Here is a 10,941-nt window from a genome sequence, read left to right on the forward strand (position 1 = left end):
CAAGTTATATAAACACAATCCAAAGAATGTTTGCAGAAATAACATCTAATGACCAGTCCAAACTTTCCTGTAGGCATGGACTGTCAATTGCATTGCCGAGATAACATGAAGGCCAGGATAGGAAGCCACAAGTACTGCACAAGACAGTTTCCTTTCCCTAAAGAATTGTTAATGGGCCAGTAGAGATTTTGCAAGTGTTTTATGCTCCTGGTCTGCAGATATTACTAAAGTTATCAAATTTATTGCATTCTGCTGCAAAACTTCTCTTTCAGTAATTTGAACTCAATGTCCTTATTTTGACAGATCCACTATCCCAAGTATTGTGCAGCCACTAACAAGTGAAGTTTATTTTGTTGTTTATTTTGTTTCAATGCTCGGTTGTTTCCCTTGGTGGACAGTAAATCAAAGGCTTATATGTCAGGACCATAGAAATATTATTCCCTGACACATTTTGAGAGTGTTTTCATAACAAAGTTTGATAAGTTGGAGACATGAGTTCTAGACTTCAGCAGTGAAGTCAACATACCTGGAATACATGTCCCACAATTTATAGTTAACGTGAACATAGATCTCAGACTATATTAACACCTAAATATGGGAGGGAGTGAAGAGGAGAGGATTTAGAAATTCAAAAATGGACACTTGCTTTCAACTTCAGGTTTTAATGGAGTCGGTGCAGTTGGAGGTGCAGGGGTATTGGAGGTGCAGGGGTGTTGGAGACAGGGCAGAATTTAATGCAATTTGCCTTGCTCGGCTTGCTGGCTGGGGACATTTAATCAGGTAGGGAGATATCTCAAGTATGATCACTACTACACCAATCATACAAAGTGAGAGATACTTTGGATAGGGTATGTTTTTCAGTTAATGCACTGAACCCAGGTCTAGTGTGCTATATCAGGTAGACATAAAAGTTCCTCGAACACAATTTGAGGAAAGGCTGGTGAGCTCTCCCCAGTGCTGTGGCCAATATTTATTCCATAACTAATGTCACTAGCTCAGATTATTTCACTGTTGCTGGTGAAATGTTTCTCTTTCTTTTATTTGGTCATTTAATGTGAACTTCACCTGAATAGGTCAGCATTTATTGCCATTGAGAAGGTGCCGGTGACCTGTCTTCCAGAATGTTTGCAATCTCTATGGTGAAGCCACCATGCTATTTGAGGGGGTGGGGGGAAATGTGGGGAGGTGCAGACAGCAGCTTAAGGATTTTGATCCATCTTGACAAATAAATGGTGCTTGAGTTGGAATCTGTTAAGGGCTGCTGCCCTTGTCTTTTGAGGTAGCAAAGGCCATGGGTTTGGGTAAGCTAGCTAGTAACCAAAACTTTGGTGAGTTGCTTCAGTGCACATTGTAACTGGTACACATAGCAACCACAGTGCATCAGTCATGGAGAAAATTAATATTCAAGATGCTGGATGGGATGATAATCCAGACGGTCACATCCTGGTTTTGGTTTGAATGCTGTTAGAGCTTCAATGATATGAGTAAGTGGGCAATACTCCGGCACACTCCTGAATGGTGAATTATAGGTAGTGAAAAGGCTTTATGTAATCAGAAAGAATAATTTATCTTAACCTCTGATCTAAACTTGGAAACAGCATTGCCACAGCTGATCCAGGAGAAAGTGAGGACTGCAGATGCTGGAAAATAGAGCTGAAAAATGTGTTGCTGGAAAAGGGCAGCAGGTCAGGCAGCATCAAAGGAGCCGGAGATTCAACGTTTCGGGCATAAGCCTGAAGAAGTGCTTATGCCTGAAACGTCGATTCTCCTGCTCCTTTGATACTGCCTGACCTGCTGCGCTTTTCCAGCAACACATTTTTTCAGCACACAGCTGATCCAGTTAAGTTTCTGGTCAATACTGGCCCTGATAGAATTGCTATTAGTGGCAATGTTTAATAGCAGGAGTAAGCGGTTAAGCTCTTTATTGGTCAATGTTTGGCACTTCCATGCTTCCCAGCCCAAGCTTGAATGTTGCACAGATTGTGTTGGATGTAAGCATGAACAGCTGCATTAATGGAGGAATTACAAATGGAATTGAAGATTCTCCAATGAATAGTTGACATCTGACCACACAACAGAGGAAAGATCAAGAATGAATCTTCTGAAATAAAGACTGAATGTGCTGTAAATACTCAATAGGCCAGGCAACATCTGTGGAAACAAACAAAGATAACATTTTAGATCAATGGCCCTTTACTTGAATTGAGTAAAGATAAAAATGTAATTGGTTTTGAGCAACTGAAAATGGGGAGGAGGAAGAAGGCACAAAATGGAAGGTATTTGCCATGATAGAGACCAAGAGATATTAAATGCCAAAGGATCTCTTGGTGTAGAAGCCAAACAAGTGTAGATGCGAAGTGGAAAATTCAAATGACAAGCATCAGGAAGCTCTGGGCTAGTCTAATGGAATAAATGGAGGTGTTCCACAAAGTGGTCAGCCACTTTGTGTTTAATTGCCCCAATTTAGAATGGACTACATTATTGCTCCTGAACGTACTAGACTAAATAAAGAGGTATAGGTAGTTCTCCTGTAATGCGCTAGTTGTGTTCCTGTGCAACACCTTGTTATTCAAAATCGCACAATAATGGGACTTATGGGAAAAACAGGGGGGGGGGGGGAACGAACTGCCAAAAACATCAGTAAAAAATCAAAACAAAAATAATAGTTAGCCTAACACAAATGATAGCAGTCTAAGTACATCATTAAATCGTATATTTTAAACAAAAACATGCAGTAAATTTAATATTTTAACATGAAAAACACTGACTATAGCACTGTAGTTTTAATGAAGCACTTCACCAGAAAGCACACAAGCTGACTGACCATGTGATGCTGATGTAGAAGTCTAGTCCTCCTCAAAATTCTCCTCCAGTTTGAAGTCAAGTTCCTCCTAAATCTAGACTACAATTCCCAGTTTCAAGGCTTGCAGAGCTGATTGCATTCCCGTTTTAGCTGAACACACTGAATTTGCATTTTGCAGACAGAGGATTGTGAGGCTGCATTTTCCTATTCAGGTAAGTGCCGGGGATGGATTTGCATAACAGAAACAGGAGGTTGCTTTATTAAAAAAATGGTCTGCAATTCACTAATTGCATTGTAGCCAAACTGTGTTTAATAAATGTATGTTATAGGAGAGCAACCTGTACAGGGTGATCGCTGACTCACTTGAAAGGGCGGTTTAAGACTTGAATGGTGAGAAGGAAAGTCAAAAGGTAGGTGTGGCATTTGCATGGATACGTGCCATAAGAAAGAGAAAGGCTTTTGGGAGTGACTGGGTTGACCCTTTCAATCGCTGAAAGGGTAAGGGTTTGGGAATTTACCCTGAGGAAATCCTGCAGCATTGTCCTGGGTTTGAGCTAATTGTAAGTAAAAAATGAGGTCTGCAGATGCTGGAGATCACAGCTGCAAATGTGTTGTTGGTCAAAGCACAGCAGGTTAGGCAGCATCTCAGGAATAGAGAATTCGACGTTTCGAGCATAAGCCCTTCATCAGGAATAAGAGAGAGAGAGCCAAGCAGGCTGAGATAAAAGGTAGGGAGGAGGGACTAGGGGGAGGGGCGATGGAGGTGGGATAGGTGGAAGGAGGTTAAGGTGAGGGTGATAGGCCGGAGTGGGGTGGGGGCGGAGAGGTCAGGAAGAGGATTGCAGGTTAGGAGGGCGGTGCTGAGTTGAGGGAACCGACTGAGACAAGGTGGGGGGAGGGGAAATGAGGAAGCTGGAGAAATCTGAATTCATACCTTGTGGTTGGAGGGTTCCCAGGCGGAAGATGAGGCACTCCTCCTCCAGCCGTCGTGTAGTTGTGTTCTGCCGGTGGAGGAGTCCAAGGACCTGCATGTCCTCGGTGGAGTGGGAGGGGGAGTTAAAGTGTTGAGCCACGGGGTGATTGGGTTGGTTGGTTCGGGCGGCCCAGAGGTGTTCTCTGAAGCGTTCCGCAAGTAAGCGGCCTGTCTCACCAATATAGAGGAGGCCACATCGGGTGCAGCGGATGCAATAGATGATGTGTGTGGAGGTACAGGTGAACTTGTGGCGGATATGGAAGGATCCCTTGGGGCCTTGGAGGGAAGTGAGTGTGGAGGTGTGGGCGCAAGTTTTACATTTCCTGCGGTTGCAGGGGAAGGTGCCGGGGGTGGAGGTTGGGTTGGTGGGGGGTGTGGATCTGACAAGGGAGTCACGAAGGGAGTGGTCCTTGCGGAACGCTGATAGGGGAGGGGAGGGAAATATATCCTTGGTGGTGGGGTCCGTTTGGAGGTGGCGGAAATGGCGGCGGATAATACGTTGTATGCGCAGGTTGGTGGGGTGGTAGGTGAGAACCAGTGGGGTTCTGTCTTGGTGGCGGTTGGAGGAGCGGGGCTCAAGGGCGGAGGAGCGGGAAGTGGAGGAGATGCGGTGGAGGGCATCGTCGATCACGTCTGGGGGGAATCTGCGGTCCTTGAAGAAGGAGGCCATCTGGGTTGTGCGGTGTTGGAATTGGTCCTCCTGGGAGCAGATGCGGCGGAGACGAAGGAATTGGGAATATGGGATGGCGTTTTTACAGGGGGCAGGGTGGGAGGAGGTGCTCAGGAATAGAGAATTCGACGTTTCGAGCATAAGCCCTTCATCAGGAATAAGAGAGAGAGAGCCAAGCAGGCTGAGATAAAAGGTAGGGAGGAGGGACTAGGGGGAGGGGCGATGGAGGTGGGATAGGTGGAAGGAGGTCAAGGTGAGGGTGATAGGCCGGACTCAGGAATAGAGAATTCGACGTTTCGAGCATAAGCCCTTCATGCAGGAAGGCCAACAACAATTACAAGTTGCTTCTGCAATGTTTAGACCAAGGCTATAATGACATTAGGAACTGAGTGACAATGGCAGAATACAATGATATGTACTGAGTGACAATGGTAGAATACAAACTGCACAGCACTAAGCAGGTTATTGTTTAATCAATGCCCTTGATAACAATATAGATGACAGCTTTCATTTTGTTTACGGAGTAGGCTGACAGGACAGAAATTGATTGGATTTATTGGACAAGCCTGGGCAGTTTTTGACATTGTTGGGTGGATGCCAGCATTGTAGCTGTTGGGACAGCTTGTCTGAACACCTGCTGGCTTGGGATCGAAGCTTTCAATGGGGCTATTGTTGGGGCATGCAACCTTTTTGTATATAGTCCACCCAGCCTTTTATTTAAAGAAGAACGTGTCCCTACATCCTGCTCTGCTGAACGGAGCACAATTCTAGCTTCCTCTTCCCGCATACTTGAAACATCGTCTTGAAGGCTGCTTCTAAGAATTGTTGACTCCATCCCATTTATTTTCAACGATTACTTGCAAGAGTTTTCTTTTGCTCTGTGACATTTGCAAAACTTGTTTTGACTTGTCATTACTATGAATTGGTAGATGATGTTACTCTATTCTACACTGATACTGCCCTGTCCTCAGGAAACCTATTAAGTACGAGTGAACATTGAAACAACGCTGAGAAAAAAATTGCTCTAGTTCAGCATTTAACTCCATCCTGTCAGTGATGCTAGTCTTTTGTCAGTGACTTTATTTAGGTTTGCATTGAACTTACATTGCACACATAGAGAAACATTTATCTACATAGTATGGAATGTGAGCAATGAGGAAGAACTGTTGAGGAACAATGGCAGATGTTTCAGAAAACAGTTCATGGCTCATAACAAAGATTTGAGGAAGAATTCGAGGAGGGGATAAGTCAACCAAGGTTAACCAGGCAAGTTAAGGACAGCAAAGTGAAAGAAAAACAAACAATATGGAAAAGATTTGTGGTATGGCAAGGGATTAAGAGAGTTAGAAAAATGACAAAGGATGGCCAAAAAATAAAGAGGAAGATCAACCATGAGGAGAAACTTGCAAGTGATATCATGATGGACAACAGCTTCTTTAATTAAGACAAGCCAAAGTGTACATCAGAGCCTAGAGAACGAGGCTGGGGGAATTATAATCAGGAACCGGGAAGTGGCACAGGAGTTGTATAAATACTGTACATCAGCCTTCACTGGAAAAGACACTAATAGCAATCTAAAATGATTAAATAATCAAGGGGCAAAAGGTGAGGAAATAGATACAGTAGCTATCACTAGAGAAAATGTGATGAGGAAGCTCATGGGGCTGAAGACCAATAGGTCCCTTGGGTCTGATGGGATGCATCCTAGGATATTAAGGTAGCTAGAGATATTGGACGCACTGATAACAGTCTTCCAAAAATCCTTAGATTCTGAAAAGGATTTGAAAATGGCCAGAGCAACATCTTTTTTTGAAAGAGGAGGATGACGAAAAACCACAGAACAATTTGCCTATTGTTGAGAAAATGTTAGTCTAAGGATGTTGCCAAAACTGGCGGGTTTGAGCCATAGGGAAAGGCTGGATAGGCTAGGGTTATTTCCCCTGGAGCATCGGAGGCTGAGGAATGACCTTTAGAGGTTTTTGAAATAATGAGGGGCATGCATAAGGTAAATAGTCAAGGTCTTTTTCAACAGGTGGAGAGTCCAAACCTAGAGGGCATTGGCTTAAGGTGAGAGGGGAAAAATGTAAAATGGACCTGAGGGATAACATTTTCACACAGAGGATTGTGCATGTATGGAACAAACTGCAAGAGGAAGTTGTAAAGGAGGGTACAATTGCAACATTTGAAAGATATCTAGATGGGTATATGAATAGGAAGGCCTAAAGAGGAATATTGGCCAAATGCTAGCAAATGGGACTGGGTCGGTTTGGGATGTCTGGTCGGTGTGGACATGTTGGAGCAAAGGGTTTGTTTCTATGCTGTGTAGCTTTGTGATATTGTGGCAGAGCATTTAGAAATACATATGATCAAACAGAGTTAGTATGGCTCCATGAGGGGAAATATGCCTCACAAATTTACAGAGTCTTTGAGGAGACAATAAGCAGAATAGATAAAAGATAGATGCAAAATATTTGGATTTTTAGAAGTCTTTTGATAAGGTACCATACATTAATAATACAAGTGCCAATAGTGATGGAGATCCTATATTAGCATGGATAGAAGATTGATTAAGAGTTGGGACAAGGGGAACATTTTTAGGATGACAACCTGTAACTAGTACAGTACTTCAAGGATCAGTGTTAGAGCCACAACTATTGTTAATATATACCAAGGATTTGTGGAAAATTAAGGTCCTACAGCCAAGTTTGTGGAAAACAAAAAATAGATGGGAAGACAAGTGGTGAGGAAAGGGTATTAGAAAGTAAGGAGTGCAGATGCTGGAGATCAGAGTCAAAACGTGTGGGGTTGGAAAAGCACAGCAAGTCAGGCAGCATCCAAGAATCGGCAGAATCGATGCTTCGGACATAAGCCCTTCATCATGAGGAATGAATAGGCAGAGGGATGTAGGCCGGTTAAGCAAGTGGGCAAATGGAATGGCAAGTTGACAGATGGAATAGTGATGCACTTTGAAAGGAAGAACAGCAGAGTTGAATATTATTTAAATGGAGAAACACCGCAGAAAGCTACGTAAAATGGGATTTGGGAGTCCTTGTGCAGGAATCACAAAAAAAAAGCAAAGTTCAACAGGTAATAGAAAAAGCAAACTGAATGGTGGTATTTATTTCGAACAAACTGGGGTATAAAAGTAGGGAGGCTTTGCTAAAACTAAACAAGGCACGAGACAGACTATTGTTGGAATACTGTGAACAGTTTTGGGCCCAGTATCGAAGTAAAGATATATTGGCATTGGAGTCAGTCCACAGAATGTTCACGAGGTTAATACTAGATATAGGACTGTTTTTATGAAGAGAGGTTGAAGAGCTTGGGCCTGCGCTCATTGCCCCATTGGAAGACAGAGGTAACCTTATTGAAACATGTAAGATTCCTTTCCAGGGACTTGATAGGGTAAATGCGAGGAGTTTGCTTCCCTTTGTGGGAGTGTCTAGGGCTAGAGGGTATAATCTCAGAATAAGGGGATGTCCATTTAAGTTTATGATAAATTTTGTCTCTGAGAAACTCTTTACCACAGAAGACTGTCATGGTTATGACATTACGTACATTCAAGGTTCAAGACAAACAGATATTTACTCAGTAAGGAAACCAAGGGTTTTGAGGAAAAGGCAGGAAAGAGTTACATGGAACAGTATAGCTCAGAAATAGGCCTTAGGTCACCATCTCTGATGCCATTCTAAAAAAATTCATTTGCCAGCACATGATTCATATCGCTCTGTTCCCTGCTTTTATCTATCTGTCCAAAGTCTCTTTAAACTTTGCTGTCGTATCTGCTTTCCCCACCTCCCCAGCAGCATGTTCAAGGCACCTGTCACACTGTGTAAACAACTTTTCTCACATGTCCTTTAAACTTTTAACCACACATCTTAAACCAATGCTCCTTAGTATTGTTGACATATCCACCCTGGGGAGAAAACTCCGACTATCCAGGTCTCTCATATTTTTATATATTTCCATCAGGTTGCCCTCTCAGCCTTCAATGCTCTAACGAGAACCAGTGTTTGCCCAACCTCTCCTTACAGTTAATACACTCCAATCCAGGCAACATCTTTGTAAATCTCGGGTTAAGGATTATCAGATCAGCCACAAACTCATCGAACGGCAAGCAAACTTGACGGGCTGAATGAACGTCTACTCCTACATCTTATCACCTAGTGGTCCACAAGAGTACTCTGTTTGTCATACAAAGTTTTTCATAAGATGCCACAGTCAATCTATGTTAACACCTGGAACTGCTGCCTGTTAATAACAACTGGAGTGCTACATATCACACAAATCCATCAATTGCCTGGTTTATCCAAGTGTGCAGGAATTAAGGCCCCATCTCTCTCTCTCTGCTCTGAGTGTAAAACTATATTAGATTAACTCATTTGGGAAAAGATATGTGCCACCTGTCAAATTCAAGCTAATATTGCTTCCTGCCTCAAATTGAAAAGATCAAAGGCAAAAGGAAACCCAGCTCTCTTTTGCTCCCTTGATCGTAAATAACATCGCCATCATGAAGATTGATACCATCAACGTATTGGGTTCATTATAAGTCTCATCTGACCAGCCACATCAACATGAGTACTTAAGACAGACAGAGCAATTCATTCTTGGCATCTCAATGGTTCATCATTATAAGCATTTTGGCATTGTCATCAGGTTCATTATTCATCACAACATATGAAAACTGTTTTGACACCTCCCTCCTATATAACTTTACCAACAGTGAAGAAATGGCAGTGAATAATGATTATTTCAATATGACTATTAATTCTAATAATAGCAATGAAACAACTGGAATTCCTTGCAAAACATGACTGACAGAGCATTGGTACTGCCTTTTCAGGACAAACTACTTAAAGAAAAACCATTATTTGTCTTGAGAACAGAGTGCTACTAACTCTCCACAAATATCATGAACATAAACTTCATTCCACAATCCCTTTCCAAATTTTATTGTTTGAAGTGTTTTAAACTATTCCTAAGGCAGGCATTATGGTACTTGTAAACATTATTTATTAAAATACTTATCTGAATTTTAAAAAGTAAGCGTAATGCATTTATTTACAAAAATAACAAAGTTGCAGCATTTTATTTACCTTCCATGTGATCAAACAGTTCTAATCATATTTGACCATTAGGCTCTCATATCTATTCAACTTCTTTTCCAATATTGACCTAACTAATGTAATCCTGAACACTGATAGAATTCCTGCTTCATTGGCATAGTGGAAACGTGATTGGACAAGAATTCAGAACTTCAAACCAGTGGTCTGGGAAATGTAGGTTTGAACCCCATCATGGCAGATGCTGAATTCTGAATTCAATAAAATCTGGGCTTAAAAGCTGGTTTAATGGCAATCATGTAACCACTGTTCATTAGTAAAACATGATTTTATTTTTGACAATGTCCTTAAAGGATGGAAATCTTCCATTTATATTTGGCCTGGACAAAGCACGAATCCAGACCCACAGCAATGTAGTTGATTCTTAACTACCCTGGGCATTAAATAACAAACATGCAAAATGAAAACAATTCTAATCCTCGAAGTGAATTCTACAGCTGCACGACACTGTAAAGCAGTTTTCCTTCTCTCTGTGAAAAATTCCTTAACATTTATTTTTCAAGTGTTGCACCTAAAATCCCTGAGCTTGTGGTTTGTTTGGGAACACACTGAGCTAGTGTTCTCCAAACTACAGTTCTTCCTGGATCATAAGAAAAAAAACATGCTTTTAAACTCACTTCACTGATCCCAACTTAACCTTCAGTTGATCTTTGTTAGAGAGCCATTAATGTTCCCTATATTAGGGCCTTAGTTATGTTATTGGTGCCAGATTTGAATAGTTAAGAGGTGCTTTCAACTTGGGATTGTGTGCTGTTGCTACTTAGAATGTAAAATTCCAGTTGGGAATGATGGGAAATGAATGCCATTCATACTCTGACTCTCCTTTCGCCTTGTTTCCATCCTTTGTCATGTCTGAGGTTCATCTTGGCCCCATGCGCAAAAGACTAGCTAAGGGTAATTTCTGAACTTGCATGAATAACACAAAAATTTAGGTGTAGTGATGCACAAGTCTGAACACAAGTCCAGTTCAGATTTCTGGAGATTGATCATGATTTTTCTATTTTGGATTTACTTATTTCGGATTCAGACTGAAGCGTGCACTTATCATACTGACCAGTCATAATGCAGCTGAAACAAAAGCAAAATGAAATTGCTGGAGAAACTCAGCAGGCCTGACAAATCCCGTGATCCTTCTTCAGAACACAGTGCAGCTGAAGTTTCATAAAGTACACCAGTCGCTAAAAATTCAGAAGGACCAATCAGCCAATATCTTTCCCACTGAATGTGCCTATTACCTAAAGCTAATAAAGGAAAACATGAGGCACCATGGTAGAAGTAAACAACCATCTGATTACTATTCAAATTGATCGCACTGCATTTGTGCTTATTTTTCACCCATTTCTATATTCGAGTCGGCATATAAGCACAAATT

Source organism: Hemiscyllium ocellatum, chromosome 2 (genome assembly GCF_020745735.1).
Source record: "Hemiscyllium ocellatum isolate sHemOce1 chromosome 2, sHemOce1.pat.X.cur, whole genome shotgun sequence".
Taxonomy (NCBI): Eukaryota; Metazoa; Chordata; class Chondrichthyes; order Orectolobiformes; family Hemiscylliidae; genus Hemiscyllium; species Hemiscyllium ocellatum.